General features: G+C 38.3%; 1 protein-coding gene across 1 annotated transcript in view; it reads left to right on the top strand.

Moving 5' to 3' along the window:
- The first annotated feature begins 703 nt into the window (after positions 1 to 703).
- The window catches only part of LOC136836555 (irregular chiasm C-roughest protein-like), a 68620-nt gene continuing 50063 nt past the window's right edge, over positions 704 to 19260 (top strand). Inside the window, exon 1 of the mRNA XM_067100999.1 lies at positions 704 to 1157. The gene's annotated coding sequence lies outside the window, so the exon portion shown is untranslated. The remainder of the gene's footprint in view (positions 1158 to 19260) is intronic.

Genomic DNA, 19260 nt, shown 5'->3' with positions numbered 1-19260 from the left:
AAGAGGTAGGGGGCTGAGGGGGGATGATACTATTTGACTGCCAGCCCGAGGCACTGCCGTTCGTGACTTCGTCAGAACGACATCGCCTCTCTCTTTCTCTCTCTCTCTTTCTCCCTCCCTCTGTCTCTCTCTATCCAGCAACCTGGTCTGGGCCGATCGACAGCGATCTCCCTGTCTCTTTCTCTCTCTCTCTCTCTCTCTCTCTCTCTCTCTCTCTCTCACACACACACTCTCTCACTCTCACCCTCCGGAGTCTCGCCAGTGTTGTTTTGTACGCGGCAGCGTAAAGTCTTGCATCCGCGTCGCTCGTGGGGAATTAGTGTAACAGGACTCGTCGTCCTACTCCTCCTCCTCCTCCTCCACCTCCTCCTCCTGACCTACCCATACCCAACCCCCGCCAGCGACCCTTACACAGCCTGACCAACCTCTCTCTCTCACTCTGTGTCCCTCAGTGCCGTCCTCGTCCCAGTTAAGTGACCCTGTTTGACACGGCTTGAAAAAGCGCGTGGCACCCTGACATAATTCAGTTCCTCGGGCGCCACAGGCGCTGACTGACTTGATTGGCAGTTTCTCTCAGTCGATCAGGCGTTTATCCCGTTTTCCCATTTATTTTCCCACTTTGGGGAAATTGTAAGAGAAGGTGGAAAATGCATAAAACGGTTTAAAATGAGCTTCCGGACTTTCTGATATATATATATATATATTTTTTTTTTTTTTGAGAATTGTCAGATATTTGACAAAAATCTCCCGTCGAACGTTTCGACAAATCAGTGATGCCGGGAGGGAAAAAACCACGCCTCTTGCAATGACCTATTGCTTGTAGCTTCCGTTTAAGGAACTTTTGCTGATACCTTTTCCCGTTTACTTTTAACACAGCAAAGTTTGTTTGTGAGGTGGCCGAAGGAATTCTGAGTAAATAAGATAAGGAAAAACCTGAAAAAAAATTTCCATTAACTGCTACAAAGGATAATTCTGCACTTGAAATGATTTTATCGTGACGTGACCTCAGATATAAAGTAGACGCTGAAGAAAAAGGATAAAGAGAGAGAGAGAGAGATTAAAAAAAAAAGGAAAGATAGAAACTGCTATAAATCATTTTGAGACTTTTCTGCATTTAAGAAGATTAAAAAACACAGAGACACCTCCAGTTTATCAAGGTAAGAGAAATGAAAGGATTGTTGAATTGTTCTTTTCTGTACAAATGACTTGCTCGTGATTGTGTGAGTTTATTTGCGTGACTTTCATTTCATCATGAAAAGAACTTTAAGAGAAACTACCCGACCGTATCGTGTTGACACGTTGTAATGATAGTAAAAGGTGATGATGATGATGATGATGATGAGTATTATTATTATTATCATTAGCTTATGCTGTACTTCTTAAAAAATACACAGGCACACATACTATTATGTATATATATATATATATATATATATATATATATATATATATATATATATATATATATATATATATATATATATTTATCTCGAAACTCCCCAAATCTTCGACAAAGTTACACCCACAGTGATAAAATAGAAAAATCATGCTCATTTCAGCTATGTGTTTGGGTAAACAGACTTGTAACAATACCAGTCAAATTAATAACTGTCAAAGGCTATTAACCAATCGAATTAGTAACAGTCAAAGGCTATTAACCAATCAGATTAAATACAGTCAAAGGCTATTAACCAATCAAATTAACAACAGTCAGATGAATAGCTTTTCAGAGTATTATAATCAGCGGTATGCGCAGAAATGAGATTTAGAAATACGATTATTTTTCTTTTAAATGAAAATCGAAAATTTTGACGGGAAAACATGGTTAAACAAATGACAAATACAATACAGAGCTTCTAGATTTAACAGCATTCTCCTCAGGTGCTGAAATCTAGACGTTGTGACGCCAGTTTTAGTAGCCATAAACCAATCAGTCAGTCCATCCTCAGGTACGGAATTCAAAATGCATAACTGAATTTTTGTCACCGGGCAACAAGTGGCAGAATCAACATCTCCGTATTTACGAGCGCTGGAAATGTTGGACAAGATACGCGGATGATTTTGACCACGGCTGACGAATGAACCTGACGTGTGCTTAATGAAATTGGCGGGTGATCAAGTGAATAAACACCTGCCAACACTGATCAGTGGCTGCAAGTCACTCGGAAGACCTGGGCGGAGGACAACAGGTAAACAAGTAAAAAATGCACCGGAGTTTCTTCGGCGCAATCGAGTTTTCTGCACAGCTGTTACAGCAATATAATCAAAGCCACCGAAAATGGATCTGTCTTCCGGTGGTCTCGGTATGGTGCTGTATGAGCCGCGGCCCATGAAACTTTAACCACGGCCCGGTGGTAGCCTATTCTATATCGTTGCCAGCAGCACGGTTATGGCTAACTTTAACCGTAAATAAAATAAAAACTACTGAGGCTAGAGGGATGCAATTTGGTATGTTTGATGACTGGAGAGTGGATGATCAACATACCAATTTGCAGCCCTCTAGCCTTAGTAGTTTTTACGATCTGAAGGCAGAAAGAAAAAGTGCGGACAGAATAAAGTGCGGACGGGCAGACAAAGCCGGCACAAAAGTTTTCTTTTACAGAAAACTAAAAATAAGCCGAGGATCCTTCGGCGCAATCGTGTTTTCTGCACAGTGCATAATGCTGTATAAAACTCGCAGCCACGGCCCATGAAAATCTCAGCTGGCCGTGGTGGCCTGTGTTATTGTGGTGCCAGATGCACGATCATGGCTAACTTTAACCTTAAATAAAATAAAAACTACCAATTTGCAGTCCTCTAGCCTCAGTAGTATTTAAGACCTGAGGGCGGACAGAAAAAGTGTGGACGAACAGACAAACAGCCTAAAAAGGCAGTTCAGGTGTTATGTTTATTCATCTTAAGACGTATGTTTTGATTTGACTGAAGAAAGTGATATGGATGTGATAGCTCCTTATAATTACGTATTCATATCATTCTAAGATTAATCACACTCGAGAAGTTTTATTTGATGTACATAAAGCAAAACATCTATAATTTGGGAATAAAAGAACATAAAAATGAATTGTAGAAAACGAACAGGGAAATCGAAAAATATAGTAGGGAATGTGAGTTGATAAATTAACATTTGAAAGGCTTGAGGTAAGGACAAATAAAAGAATGCAAAAGAATGAACGAAAGGAAACGAAAGCCTCGGAATAAAACGGTAAGACCAATAAACCAACGCGGGAATAAAAACAGTCTCCCCATAAGAACGAGATAACGATCTTCCCTCTTTTGCCCACAAAAGTAGCAGCACAATGCGCACGGAGGCCTTCGCAAAGAATGATGGGAATTTGCAACTGTTTATCTCCTCCCACTGCTTTCTGACAACGTTATTGCCTTACGCGGACGTTACCTTCCTCTCTCTCTCTCTCTCTCTCTCTCTCTCTCTCTCTCTCTCTCTCTCTCTTCCTACATCCTTCTTCCCCCGCGAGAGAGAGAGAGAGAGAGAGAATTTTTGTTCCGTTTTTGAATCGCTTCAAATTCCGAGCCACTTGGAAGCTTAGATAAATAGAGAGAGAGAGAGAGAGAGATTTTTGTATCGTTTTTGAATCGCTTCAAATTCCGAGCCACTTGGAAGCTTAGATAAAGAGAGAGACAGAGAGAGATTTTTGTTTCGTTTTTGAATCGCATCAAATTCCGAGACACTTGGAAGCTCAGATAGAGAGAGAGAGAGAGAGAGAGAGAGAGAGAGAGCTTTTCTTAATGCGACTTCTTTGATGCAAGCGTTATGAATGTGAGCCATCTGGCTTTGTCATGAGAAGTTTTCATGATGACCGGGTTGCTGTAATGTATAGCTTTTTATCATTTGTTTCTTTTTTTTTCTTTTTTTTTCTTCATGGGGTTCGCGAGCATCGTAACTCCTCGGAAGGAAGACTGAGATTGCAAATGCCTTGGGTCTCCTCGCTATGTCTTGTTTATTAATTGATGTATTTACGTAATTTATTCTGGACTCGTCCGAAGTAAATGCATGATAAAGATATAAGTTTAAGTAAAGTATGACTGTTGTTCTTTAGAATATCATCGATGTTGTTTTCGTTATAATGATTAGCATTATCATTGTTGTCATAGCTACCAAGAGGGAAAATCTAAGGGACTATTATTATCATTATTATTATTATTATTATTATTATTATTATTATTATTATTATTATTATTATTATTAAGAAATACTCATAGCATGAGTCTTAAAATGGAAAAGCAAATCCACAGTTATGATTTATCTTTAAATATATGTATATATACATAACTGTGGATTTGCTTCCCCATCATTATTATATCATTATTATTATTATTTTCATCTTGGCAGTACGGAAGGATAAGTGATGTTGCAATGCACATGAAAACTACAAAGATATTCTCTCTCTCTCTCTCTCTCTCTCTCTCTCTCTCTCTCTCTCTCTCTCTCTCTCTCTCTCTCTCTCTGTGTGTGTATGTGTGTGCACAGGAGAGAGAAAAATCTACCTCTGTACGCATCTGAAAAACGTGAACCAAATGTCAACGTCAATCAGAGTGAAAGTGAACGTCGAACACCGGGTTGATCAGTAGAAAAAGATTTCCTACCAACGTTCAGAATGTTCCATGACTAGCTTGTGTGATCGGCTGTCAGTCACCTAGTGATAATCATAACGAATTAATGTGTCATTCCTTAATCATATACCCGATAGACTAGGCTGGCCTTATGCCAGCACAGGTTCCTGCTCATACGAAATTGTTAATAATAGAATCAATAACGCAAACTGAAAGTATGAGCGAATTCAATTTGTTATCAACCCGATGATTTGGAAGATCCGGAAGAACAATTAGGTCACTGACTGGTTGTGAAGTAACTATCTGGAAGAACAATTAGGTCATTGACTGGTTGTGAAGTAACGATCTTGAAGAACAATTAGGTCATTGATTGGTTGTGAAGTAAAGATCTTGAAGAACAATTAGGTCTTTGACTGGTTGTGAGGTAACTATCTGGAAGAACAATTAGGTCATTGACTGGTTGTGAAGTAACGATCTGGAAGAACAATTAGGTCATTGACTGGTTGTGAAGTAACTATCTGGAAGAACAATTAGGTCATTGACTGGTTGTAAAGTAACAATCTAGAAGAACAATTAGGTCACTGACTGGTTGTAAAGTAACGATCTGGAAGAATAATTAAGTCATTGACTGGTTGTGAAGTAACGATCTGAAAGAACAGTTAGGTCATTGACTGGTTGTAAAGTAACGATCTGGAAGAATAATAAGGTTATTGACTGGTTGTGAAGTAACAATCTGGAAGAACAATTAGGTCATTGACTGGTTGTGAAGTCACGAGCAGGAAGAACAATTAGGTCATTGACTGGTTGTGAAGTAACGATCTTGAAGAACAATTAGGTCATTGACTGGTTGTGAGGTAACGATCTGGAAGAACAATTAGGTCATTGACTGGTTGTGAAATAACGATCTTGAAGAACAATTAGGTCATTGACTGGTTGTGAAGTAACGATTTGAAAAGCAATTAGGTTATTGACTGGTTGTGATGTAACTATCTGGAAGAACAACTAGGTCACTGACTGGTTGTGAAGAAACGACCTGGAAGAACAATTAGGTCATTGACTGGTTGTAAAGTAACGATCTGGAAGAGCAATTAGGTTATTGACTGGTTGTGAAATAACAACCTGGAAGAACAATTAGCCTATGTCATTGACAAGTTGTGAAGTAACGACCTGGAAGAACAATTAGGTCATTGACTGGTTGTGGAGTAAAGATCTTGAACAACAATGAGGTCATTGACTGGTTGTGAAGTAACGATCTTGAAGAGCAATTAGGTTATTGACTGGTTGTGAAGTAACGACCTGGAAGGACAATTAGGTCATTGACTGGTTGTGAAGTAACGATCTGGAAGAATAATTAGGTCATTGACTGGTTATGATGTAACGACCTGGAAGGACAATTAAGTCACTGAATGGTTATGAGGTAACGATCTGGAAGAACAATTGGGTCATTAACTGGTTATAAAGAAGATCGGGAGAATTATAATAACAAAGTATTTTGAAGTAAACTGTCCTTCCCCAAACATAACCGCAGCAGTTCGAAAGTATCCCAATCTAGTTATTTTTTTATCGCGTATTGTATCATGGCAATAATGAAACAGGAATCTTAATCAGACCGGAGGCAAAGCTGCCACACTGTCAGTCTGAAAGGCGACTCATCATAAATCTTATAACTGGAACTTAAGTCTTTGAAAATTGCAGACATTGAGCTGAAAGTTTTATTAGTCTGATGGCATGGAATCTAACGAACTTTAAAAGTTTAGTTTTCCTTGAACTTTTATTTTCTATCGAGGATTAACTGCATTTCAAGACATGGAGAGTTTATTTGAATTGGATCATACGTTTACCCGCTGTTTACGTAAACTGATTTTTTGTACATGTTTACATAAGGGGAGCCTCTTACCCGACAGGTATAAATTAATGATAAGGAAATAAAAGACTTAGTGAATTGAAAATTACATCATAGCTTAATGATCTTTTTATATAAGAAATTTTTTCTTTTATTTAAGATCTTCAGTGTACGATGATTAAATTATTTTCACGTTTATGTAAAAAGAATGTAATTATTGTTACCACTATAACATTGATAACGCCATAACCTCGACAAAAAGTTTTCTATCATGTTTTATAAATTACTTTCATATCCCCTAACAACATTATTTTTTGTTACATTACATTTTTCAGTGTACTCTCTTTTTTTTGTAAAACGTTTAGCCATTTTGTTTTTGAACGTCTCATACGAGGCCATTCTAGTTTTGGCTGCAAAGGGGAGAGTAACCGATGAAATAATATAAAACAAGTAAAAAATGCGCCGAAGTTTCTTCGGTGCAATCGAGTTTTCTGTACAGCGTATAATGCTGTATGGAACTTTCAGCCACGGCCCATGAAACTCTTAGCCGCGGCCCATGAAAATTAGCCACGGTCCGGTGGTGGCCTGTGGTGTTGGTACTTATAGCGGTGCCAGAATATGATTATGGCTAACTTTAACCAACTTAAATAAAATACAAAACTACTGAGGCTAGAGGGTTTGCAATTTGGTGTTTGATGATTAGAGGTGGATGATCAACTACTGAATTTGCAGCCCTCGAGCCTCGGTAGTCTTTTGGATCTGAGGGCGGACAGAAAAAGTGCGGGCAGAATAAAGTGCGGACGGACAGACAAAGCCATCACAATAGTTTTCATTCATAAAAAAAAACTAAAAAATGGCAATTTCTTCTAAGCCAAAGATAAATTTAGTCCTATTATCAATCAGAGAGTTTGATTTGGCTAAGCCTTTCAATTACACGGGAATCAAGAATCGGTAATTACGAATGTCTGAGAAAACAGGTCACTGGGAAAATCCTACGTTCAGGGACGATCCTGGATCCACGTTCAGAGACAATCCTGGATAACGTTCAGGGAGCATCCTGATTTGACATTCTGGAACGACTCTGGATCCACATTCAGAGACTATTCTGGATAACTGTTCTGGAACGATCCTCAATTCACATTCAGGGAAGATTCTGAATACACGATCAGGGACGATCCTGAATCCACATTCAGGGACGACCCTGGGATCCACGTTCAGGGACGATCCTGGATAAACATTCAGGGATGATCCTAGATCCAAGTTGAGAAGTGAGCCTGGATCCACGTTCAGAGATGATCTGGATCCAAGATCAGAGATCATCCTGGATTTACGTTCAGGGACGTTCCTGGATCCAGGTTCGGGGCGATCTTGGATCCACGCTGAAGGACGATCCTGGATCCACGTTCACGGACGATCCTGGATCCACGTTTAAGGACGATTCTGGGTTCCCGTCTTTTCCCTCATAAACCTTCGTTAATTGATTTGATTGGAAATCATCTTGGGATCAAAATAGGTTAAAACCTCAGACCAGAAATAAGCAGAAATGTATTATCAGACTTATGGTTTCTCTCTCTCTCTCTCTCTCTCTCTCTCTCTCTCTCTCCATTTCACAGTGTTCCAGGGTTTGATGGGCGGCAGTTCAGTCAAAGTAATACATAATCCTCGTATTGATTGTCTGACCATAGAGATGTAAAAATGTAGTGGATTCGCTTCCCGGTAATGACATTGAACACTCACCGTAACAAAGGATACGGAGGAATATATATAAATAAAAGTGTATATATACACATATATATGTATATATAAAACATATATTTATATATAATATATATATAGATATATATATATTTTATATATATATATATATATATATATATATATAATATATATATATATATATATATATATATATATATATATATTATATATATATATATATATATATATATATATATATATATATATATATGTTTATATATATAAAACTGTGGGTGATGATTGTTGTGGGGAATTTTTGTAAGGTTTTTGAATCACCACACTCACTTCTTGAACCATTCACCCAAGATGCACATAAATGTTAAACACTTTATAAAAGCCAGTTAATAACCTTTATTCTTTTTTATCTCTTCAAACCTTTCCCAGTTCGACGTGAGTGTGTTATTACAAACTACAAAATTGACGCATGACTCGGCAGTTCTTTTTCTCATATCCATAATGAGGACAGTATGCAAATCCAGGTCCAATTTTTTTTTTTTTTTTTTTTTTTAGTACCCTCGGAATTTCTACGTTATGTTTAGAGAGAGAGAGAGAGAGAGAGAGAGAGAGAGAGAGAGAGAGAGAGCATTTTTCGGTATCGAAATTTTTTCACCCTTCTGAATACGATAATAATAATAATAATAATAATAATAATAATAATAATAATAATAATAATAATAATAATAAATGAACGGCATCCAGACGGCCATTATTTTCAATAATAATAATAATAATAAAAATAATAATAATAATAATAATAATAATAATAATAATTATGAGAACAGCTTTAAGTAGGAAATTTCTGCGTTATGGAGAAAAAGTAGGTATACCTTAGTTTAACCAGACTACTGAGCTGATTAACAGCTCTCCTACGGCTGGCCCGAAGGATTAGACTTATTTTACATGACTAAGAACCAGTTGGTTACCTAGCAACGGGACCTACAGCTTATTGTGGAATCCGAACCACATTATAACGAGAAATGAATTTCTATCACCAGAAATAAAATTCTCTAATCCTTCATTGACCGGTCGGAGAACCGAACGCGGGCCCAGCAAAGTGCTAGCCGAGAACGATACCAACCCGTCCAATGAGGAACTGCGTTATGGAGAGAGAGAGATGAAACTTTTTCATTCCTGAATACGATAATAATAATAATAATAATAATAATAATAATAATAATAATAATAATAATAATAATAATAATAATAACAGCCTTAAGCGGAAAGATCATTGAGCAACGGACCAATTCTCAATCAGTGAGGAAATCCATTGGTAAAGACAACGGGTTTGTCATTCACAAAGCAAACAGTGCTTACGTAAGACAACGAAAAAGGGGAACCAATACTTTACAAAATTATTCCATTTCTGTTTTCCTGGAACTTTCGTTTAATGACCGTGACAGGACGAGTCATTAAAAGTGAATTGCTCTGTCCTTCCAGGAGTCATATTTTAATTTCCAGTCTCGTTAGATTCAGTATTTTTCGCTGAGCTGTAAACCCAGGTAATTGCGTTGTTACGGACATTAAAACCGGCTGAAATTATATCAGATGGAAGCTGTATAACTTGAATTGTAAAATTTGCATTAATTAACGAATTATTGGTTAAGTGATTCAGAATTAGGCGGATTTGTCGAACAAAACTTTTTTTTTTAATGTGATCAAGCAACTTCACGAATGTTTGTTTATGATTTTGTACGTCACTGAAGTTACCATACTTAGCTGGGCAACGATCATGCTTCTTAGTTTTCTGTAAAAGAAAACTATTGTGCCGGCTTTGTCTGCCTATCCTCACTTTTTCTGTCCGCCCTCAGATCTTAAAAACTACTGAGGCTAGAGGCTGCAATTGGTATGTTGATCATCCACCCTTCAGTCATCAAACATACCAAATTTCAGCCCTTTAGCCCCAGTAGTTTTTTATTTTATTGAAGGTTAAAGTTAGCCATGATCGTGTTTCTGGCAACGATAAAGGCCAGGCCACCAGCGGGCAGTGGTTCAAGTTTCATGGTCCGCGGCTCATGCAGCATTATACCGAGACCACCGAAACCTAGATCTATTTTCGGTGGCCTAGATTATTCGCTGTTGCGGCTGTACAGAAAACTCGATTGCCCCGAAGAAATTTCGGCGCATTTCTTACTTGTTGTAAGCGGCTTCACAATCTATTTTTTTCTTTTTTTTACTATTCAAATGTCTCATATAAGAAGACTATGAAAGCGATTTCTGTCACAATTCACAAGCATTTACAGAAGAGATTCACAGTCACTAATTTACACTCCAACACACACGGCCCCCCCACCCCCTCATTATACCTCCGTTCACTTTCCACTCGAATTTACCCGTTTAATTTGTAAGCTTCAGCATTGTACAGCTTCTTTGTTTAATTACTTGTGATCATCTTTAATTCATTAAAACCGATGAACTGTGTTGCAAAATTGATGCAGCACGCGCATAAATGCATGAAGAATGAGATCCTTGCATTATCATGCGAAAGAGAGAGAGAGAGAGAGAGAGAGAGAGAGAGAGAGAGAGAGAGAGAGAGAGAGCGAGAGAGAGAGAGAGAGTAAGCATGAACGACATATACAATTTAACAACCAGTGCCACGAATATTAGGAACCGGAATAATTTATTTTCAATCTTAAAAAATGCAGCGGAGTCTGTATTTTGAAAAGCATTCATTCTGTGAAAAAAGTTATTTCAATTTTGTTTTTGTAACTCGTTTTGCGTACCATTTGATGTTGACATAATCCTTCTTCACGTGTGTCTGTAAGACTTTGAATTTAACTGGTGCTTGCTAACACAGGTCTTTGGCCCTAGGTGGCCTGTAAGTGTGGCAAGATATTAACCTCCTAAAACTGTCCGTCAACCCATTTACCTGTGCATCCAGGACTCGAGTCCATTTTCAGTCCACTTCTCTATACTTTTGTGACCTTTGTGACCTTTGTTTCTTCCCATGAAATGTACGCAGTTACTGTCTTGAAAGTGAAATAACGTTGCATTTTCGCCTCCGGTTCCATTCAACAACTCACGTATGTCTTCAGTCACATTAGTTTTATTATTAGATCCATCAAGTGTTTAATTAACTCTAACATGGCACCTAATTTAATGTGAATTGTAGGTCATACATGCCCAACTGTTAAGTTCGTTTTTAAACCTATTGCCAAATGGCAGTCTTTGTTTCTGCCGATCCGAAGCTATTTGTCACATAACACACTCGCTTAGTCTTCTCTTATACTTTAGCATTCAGATCTCCCAGAACAGCCATCCTCTCAGTTATTAAAAGACGTAGAAACTTATCCTTCTGGAGCATAAAATTCTGCGTTTATTACAGCAAATTATTAATTAGCAAAATAAGGCCCCACTGTTTTCCATGATCCTCCAGTTAAAACAGCTCTTCATTGGAGGGGTGGGTAGAGATTTCGGCTGGAACGCTGTTGGCCTAGCGTTCGACTCTCTGAGCGGCCAATGAAGAATCAGAGGAATTTATTTCTGGTGATAGAAATTCATTTCTCGTCATAATGTGGTTCGATTCAATGGCCTGTAGGTCCGTTGTTAGGTAACCACTTGGTTCTTAATACCTAAAATAAATCTAATCCTTCGGGCCAGCCGTAGGAGAGCTGTTAACCAGCTCAGTGGTTTGGTTAAACTAAGATATGCTTTTTTTCCAGTTAAAACTGACATTTTGAGCAATATTTCAACAAGAAACACCGCCCAGTACCTCTCAACATTTGTACTCAGTGAACGCGGATCTTTTCAGTTATTCGGACAGTAATCATTAATGCAGCGCATTAATGATTGACAGGCCTCAGCCTGATTGATTCCATTATTCCTCAAACAAATCGATATCATCCCATTCATTTCTTCGCCTTTTCTATCAAGAGCTATTGCAGGTAACACGCAAAGGAGCGGCGGCGAACTTTCGGCATTAGCGTCATTACTAAAGGAAAGTGATCGATTCGCTGAGTGAGGTCGTACATATTCCCCCTTTGTACCAACTCAATAAAATGTCCGATATTCCTCTTGTTAGGCATTAAACATATCACTATGTAGCAAAATCCATTTACCTTTTTCTTCTCTGGTTCTGTGACGTCACAGATTTAATACGGCGTCACTAGGTTTCATCTTGCGTCACTAGGTATTAATGGCGTCATTCTCTCAGCAGGTAAATGACGAGGTAAATGACACAATAAATGATGCAACTCATTTGGTGATTAAAGCTGTATATATACACACATAACGTACGTTTCCGAAAATACTGTCTCTTTAGGGGGAGACAGTACCGTCAATGCACCTCACGCGGTGCACTGTATGCATCACTTAAGGTTTTTTGCAGCGTCCCTTCGGCCCCTGGCTTGAATCCCATTCATTCCTTTTACCGTACCTCGGTTCATATTCTCTTCCATCCCTCTTACACCTTTAAAGCATTTTTACTCTCATTTTCCCTTTCAGCGCTAAACGACCTCATCATAGGTCCAAGCGCCTGGCCTTGGGCCTAAAATTTATATTCCATTTCACTCCGAAAATACCTTATGACATAATTGGCTACGTAACTGGTGTACTATTGCGTTTTGCTTATCAATGAAACGGGAAATAAAACAAGTAGTTATTAATAGATTTCGCTGGGTCTTAATTATAGCTTCTCATTACCGCAGGCCAGATGTGATGTCGCCATTGTTTTGTTCTAATGGATAAGTTGTGTTATTATGTATTATTGTACATATGTGTGTATCCTAAAGCAAATTTCCACTGGGGAAAATTAGAACCTTGACTGAAAAAAGAGAGAGAGAGAGAGAAAAGGGGGATTTTCCAACAAAAATGAAACATAAGTGAAAATTGGAATACATATGCTAAATATTCATGCACATAATAATAATAATAATAATAATAATAATAATAATAATAATTAATAATAATAATAATAATAATAGTCCATTATTATTATTATTATTATTATTATTATTATTATTATTATTATTATTATTATCAATATTGTATAACTACATTAAATCTACTTCTGCTGAGTCATTATACCGACTGAATTTTGAAATAAAAAACTTTTGAAATTAAAAATAACACGATACTGAAAAATTTCTCCGCCCTGCATTAAGAGATAAAAATGGAATCTCCAATTTTTGTGACTTTGGTTTCTATACATTTAATGATCTTTTTGCGTACTGGTTGATTTATTTCTCATCGTACATTTTGTGTATTTAGTCATCTTTTCACTCATTTGTATATTCATTTTTATTGCGTATCTATTTGTTATTTGTTTTTTGTTCTGAGTGAATTACGCTTTGCAAGATAGTGATGTGTGGTTTCTTGTTTTGAATAATAATAATAACACACACACACACAATAATAATAAGTTTTCAGTGGTAAAATAAAACCTTATCGAAATGTGTTTATATCCTAAAGTTAATGAATTATTATTATTATTATTATTATTATTATTATTATTATTATTATTATTATTCAGCGGATGAACCGTATTCATATGGAAAAAGACTAGCAATGGGGCCACTGACTTGAAATTCAAGTTTCCAAGGAATGTATTCATTTGAAAGAAACAACAGAAGGTAATAGGAAATACAGAAATAAAAGATCATTTTTTATAAAAGAAAAATAAATTAACAAATTAATAAATAGATAATAATGTGGGTAAATTACTAAAATGCAAGTAGAATTGTATATTAGAATATAGGCCGACCATTACGTGACCTTTCAGCTACTGAAAAGGCGATCATCAGAAAAAATTGCAAAATTTTGTCACAAATTAAATTCGGCTAAAGCTCCAATTATTCTCAATGAAAATTGTGTATGTGAGGTTCTCCTTCCCAGTAATAATAATAATAATAATAATAATAATAATAATAATAATAATAATAATAATAATTATAGAAGAAGAAGAAGAAGAAGAAGAAGAAGAAGAAGAAGGAGAAGAAGGAGGAGGAGGAGGAGGAGGAGGAGGATAAATTGACAACTGAAAAGTGTGAAAAATTCTCTAGATTTTTTTCGCTTTTATAAACCTGTTCATTTCCGAATTCCATTTAAGTTTTACCTCATACATATTAGTTAGTCTACATACCTTCAATATTTTGTGGCCGCATAGATGGCAGCACAGATCAATCGCTAAACACAATTGTGAACGAGTAAAATATGCACCGAAGTTTCTTCGCCGCAATCGAGTTTTCTATACAGCGTATAATGCTGTATGAAACTCTCAGGCACGGCCCATGAAACGCTCAGCCGTGGCCCATGAAATTTTCACCCAAGGCTCGGTGGTGGCCTGAGTTGTCGGCACCTATAGTATAACGGTCCCAGACGCACGATCATTGCTAACTTTAACCTTAAATAAAATAAATGCTACTTAGGCTAGAGGGCTGCAATTTGGTATGTTTGATGATTGGAGAGTGGGTGATCAACATACCAATTGGCAGCTCTCTGGCCTCAGTAGTTTTTGAGATCTGAGGGCGGACAGAAAAGTGCGGACGGACAGACAAATAGCCATCTCAATAGTTTTCTTTCACAGAAAACTAAAAGGAGACTCGTAAAAGCAAATGTATTGAAAGCAACATTCCAAGATGGAAATGTTTTTTCCAAGTTGACAGCATGTCACTCGAAAGAATAACAATGAGCCCCAAATGTCGGATTAAAAGTCTTCTAAGAAAAAATATTTATTTTGAAAGAAAGCAGAAAACGAAGACTTAGTATTCCTGAAAATAAGATTCATTAGAATGGCCATATTTCTAAAGGAGAATAACCCTAAAGTGAAAGAAATTAAAACAAGTAACCAATGCGCCGAAGTTTCTTCGGCGCAATAAAGTTCTCTGTACAGCGTATAAACAAGGTCATCGAAAATATATCTATCTTTTGGTGGTCTCGATATAATGCTGTATGAGCCGCGGCCCATGAAACTTTAACCACGGCCCGGTGGTGGTCTATCCTGTATCGTTGCCAGACTCACGATTATGGCTAACTTAAACCTTAATGTAAAAACTACTGAGGCTAGAGGGCTGCAGTTTGGTACGTTGGATGATTGGAGGGTGGATCATCAACACACCATTTTGCAGCCCTCTAGCCTCAGTAGTATTTAAGATCTGAGGGCGGACAGATAAAATGCGGACGGACAGACAAAGCCGTCACAATAGTTTTCTTTTACAGAATACTAGAAACTAAGATTCTCCTCGTGAACGAACCTTCATCTCTCCAGTCGCTCCGTCTTCTCAGGTGACAGGTGCTTTGAGCATTAAATTTTTTTTTGTGGGGGGGGGGTTCCTCTTGCAAGGGCATGATTACAAAAAGCGAACTGAGAATGACCTTGCCAAGTTAAATCAGCGTCATTACGGTCGAGTGTATATTGGTAAACCTGGCTCGTCTCACCCTTATGGATCTCGTCCACGACGCTACTTTGCAAATAAAGTTTCCTGTTTAGCTTTTCTCTATCTCTCGTATTTTTCTTAGACACTCCTACCCACCAGAAGAGAAGACCCGAGAAGACCCCACGCTCCTCCATAAAAGCAAAACACTTTCCACACTCACCCATGAAAGCAAAACATTTTTCCCCACTCACTCATGAAATCAAAGCATTTTCCCCACTCACTTATGAAAGCAAAACCTTTTTCCCCACCCACTCATGAAAGCAATACATTTTTACCCACTCACTCATGAAAGCAAAACTTTTTTCCCCACTGACCCATGAAAGCAAAACATTTTCCCCACTCACCCCTGAAAGCGAAACATTTTTCCCCACTCACCCCTGAAAGCAAAACATTTTCCCCCACTCACCCCTGAAAGTGAAACATTTTTCCCCACTCACCCATGAAAGCAAAAAATTTTTCCCCATTCACCCAATAAAGCGAAACATTTTTCCCCACTCACCCATGAAAGCAAAAAATTTTTCTCCACTCACCCATGAAAGCAAAACGTTTTCCCCACTCACCCATAATATCAAAACATTCTTCCCCACTCACCCATGCAAGCAAAACATTTTTCCCCACTCACCCATGAAAGCAAAACATTTTTCCCCACTCACCCGTGAAAGCAAAACATTATTTCCTACTCACCCATGAAAGCAAAACATTTTTCCCTACTCACCCATACAAGCAAAACATTTTTCTCCGCTCATCCATGCAAGCAAAACATTTTGCCCCACTCACCCGTGAAATCAAAACATGATTCCCTAATCACCCATGAAAGCGAAACATTTTCCCTACTCACCCATGCAACCAAAACATTTTTCCCCACTCACCCATGAAAGTAAAACATTTTTCCCTACTCCCCCGTGAAAGCGAAACATATTTCCCCACTCACCCATGAAAGTAAAACATTTTCCCCACTCACCCATGAAAGCAAAAAATTTTTCCCCACTCACTCATGAAAGTAAAACATTTTTCCCTACTCACCCATGAAAGAGAAAACTTTTTCGCCATTTCCTCGTGAAAGCAAAATCTTTTTCTGTTTCCCCATAAAAGCGACTACTTTTTTTTCCCGATTCACCGTGGAAGGAAAACCCCTTTCCCCATGAAAGCGAAACCCTTTATCCCCCCTGAAAGGTGAACTTTTTTCCTCATTTTCCCAGGAAAATGAAACTTTTTTTTTCCAGTTTCCCCATGAAAGTGAAACCCTTTCAACCCTTTTCTCCATGAAAGCAAAACCTTTTCCCCCCATGAAATAAAAAAATTTTTCCTCGTGAAAGTGAAACCCTTTTCCCCATAAAATCAAAACCCTTTCCTCGTGAAAGCGAAACCCTTTTTCCCATGAAATCAATACCTTTTTCCCGTGAAATCAAAGCCTTTTGACCATGAAAGCGAAACCTTTTCCCCATGAAATCAAAAGCTTTTTCCACCTTTCTCCCCATGAAAGCGAAACCCTTTTCCCCAAGAAATCAAAACCTTTTTCCGCATGAAATCAAAACCTTTTCCCCATGAGAGCGAAACCTTTCTCCCCATTGCCCCATGAAAGTGAAACCCTTTTCGCCATGAAATGAAAACCTTTTTCCCCACGAAAGTGAAACCCTTTTCCCCATGAAAGCGAAACCTTTTTCCCCACGAAAGTGAAACCCTTTTCCCCATGAAAGCGAGACCTTTCTCCCCATTTCCTCATGAGAGCGAAACACTTTTCCCCATGAAAGTGCAACGCTTTTCCCCATGAAATCGAAACCCTTTTTCCCCTGAAAGCGAAACCTTTTTCCCCGTTCCCCCATGAAAGTGAAATGGTTTCTTATCATCTGAGAGCCCAAAGCAGGGAAATGACTGAGAGCCAGAGACATGAACACAGCAATAGATGCAGTGGTGTGCATCTGCATTGTAATCGACTTACATACGTACGCAGTCAACAGCAGCCCGCAGCATCCTGGAGAGATAATTTGTAGTTTCACCTGAATTCTTTCATGGCGAGGGTTGACAGGTGGTGGGCTGCAACAGGACAGGAGGATGAAAGGAGGAGGAGGAGGAGGAGGAGGAGGAGGATGAAGTGTTTGCATAGAGGTAGGGAAAAGGGGTAAAGAAGAGGGGAAGATACAGTTTGAGGGAGAAGGGAAAGGAAGAGGAAGGGGATACACTGGAGTAGGGGGAAGGAGGAGGAAGGTAGATGAAAAGAGGAGAAGATAGCGTGAGGTATGAGGGAAAGGGGGAAGGAGGAGAGGAGAACCAGCTTTGACAAAAGAGATGGGTTGAGGGGTGGGAGTGGATTGCGTACAGGTAGGACAGGTAAGGTGGGTTTTGGGGTAGTGATGGGGGATGTGATTGCAATCCCCCCCTTTCCCTTACCTTCTCTAATCCCCCTCCCTCCCCACTCCCTCTTCCCCCTGCGCCTTTGTTGAGATGCTGACCACCTTTGTTGCCATTCGACATAAAAGATGCTTCCTCCTGTGGAGTGATTATCTCTGTTTGGCCCTACGTTCTCATTCGCTTCTTCCTTCATGCTTAATTTCCTCCTGATCTCCTTTGTTGTCACTCTCTCTCTCTCTCTCTCTCTCTCTCTCTCTCTCTCTCTCTCTCTCTCTCTCTCTCTCTCTCTCTCTCTCTTCCTATGAATATCATCTCGACCCCTGGTGGTGGTATTCAATAAGACAGGAATTCCACTTGAACATTTTCATTTTTTTTTTTTCTTTGTTACAATTGCTCGATTCCCAAAGCTGATTTGTATCAAAGAGACCAGCCTACCTTGGACAGAAGAATACTGTGTATCTATCTGTTGTCCTTGGACATACTGGAGCTCGCTCTCTCTCTCTCTCTCTCTCTCTCTCTCTCTCTCTCTCTCTCTCTCTCTCTCTCTGAATGTATCTGGATAGTCTGCCTTACCCTGTTAGTTTTTTATCGTTAATTTGTAATGGTAACACAGAAACGTTCCTTTATTCTAGTATTATAACAAGTATCATTATGCAAAGCATTCCCCAAAATATTTTAAGTTTACGAATCACAGTTTCATTTCCTTCGTGATTTCTATACGCAGTTTCCTTTAATTGATAGTTTATAATGGTATTTTGTACACGTACTTTCATTCGATTCTGAAAACAAAACTTATGATGTCGCTACAAAACCTTCATCACTTCCTGCTTGCGAACCCTAACTCTGCAGGAATCAAGGTTCTTGACCGAGAAAGGTAGTGCGATAAAACATTGCCGATTTAATTTCAGGTGTTTGTGTTATATAACAATGTAAAGAAATACTCTCAAAGGTCAAGCCTGTCTGTTTGACGTCAGATAGATTATAATATCCGAATTGACATTCTCTCAACCGGTACCTGCAGTTCATCATTTTCCTTGATCCGGCTTCAGCGTTTAATAAAATAATGGATTTAACTTTTATCATCCCTAAATAAACTCGTTGTCTGTCCACCATCAAGATTTCGAGATAATTGACTTAGCTCTCTTTTGCTGTTATTAAATTATTATTTCGCAGAGATATAGATTGTGAACGTTAGTTTATCTTTTATTGAGTCGTTTATTCAGGGTCGTCGTCGGCTCTTAAAAAAGAAATTTATGTAATATTTACATTGTCACTTAACTGCTATTTTCCTATTGTATGTTATCAGCATTTCGTTAAATATGTCCTAACTTCAACATTATTTCTATTTTTGTTAGTCCTGTGGACTGCAAA

The sequence above is a fragment of the Macrobrachium rosenbergii genome, chromosome 56 (assembly GCF_040412425.1).
Source record: "Macrobrachium rosenbergii isolate ZJJX-2024 chromosome 56, ASM4041242v1, whole genome shotgun sequence".
Taxonomy (NCBI): Eukaryota; Metazoa; Arthropoda; class Malacostraca; order Decapoda; family Palaemonidae; genus Macrobrachium; species Macrobrachium rosenbergii.
Note: the sequence above shows the minus strand (reverse complement) of the source record. Positions and strands in the feature narration are given on the sequence as shown.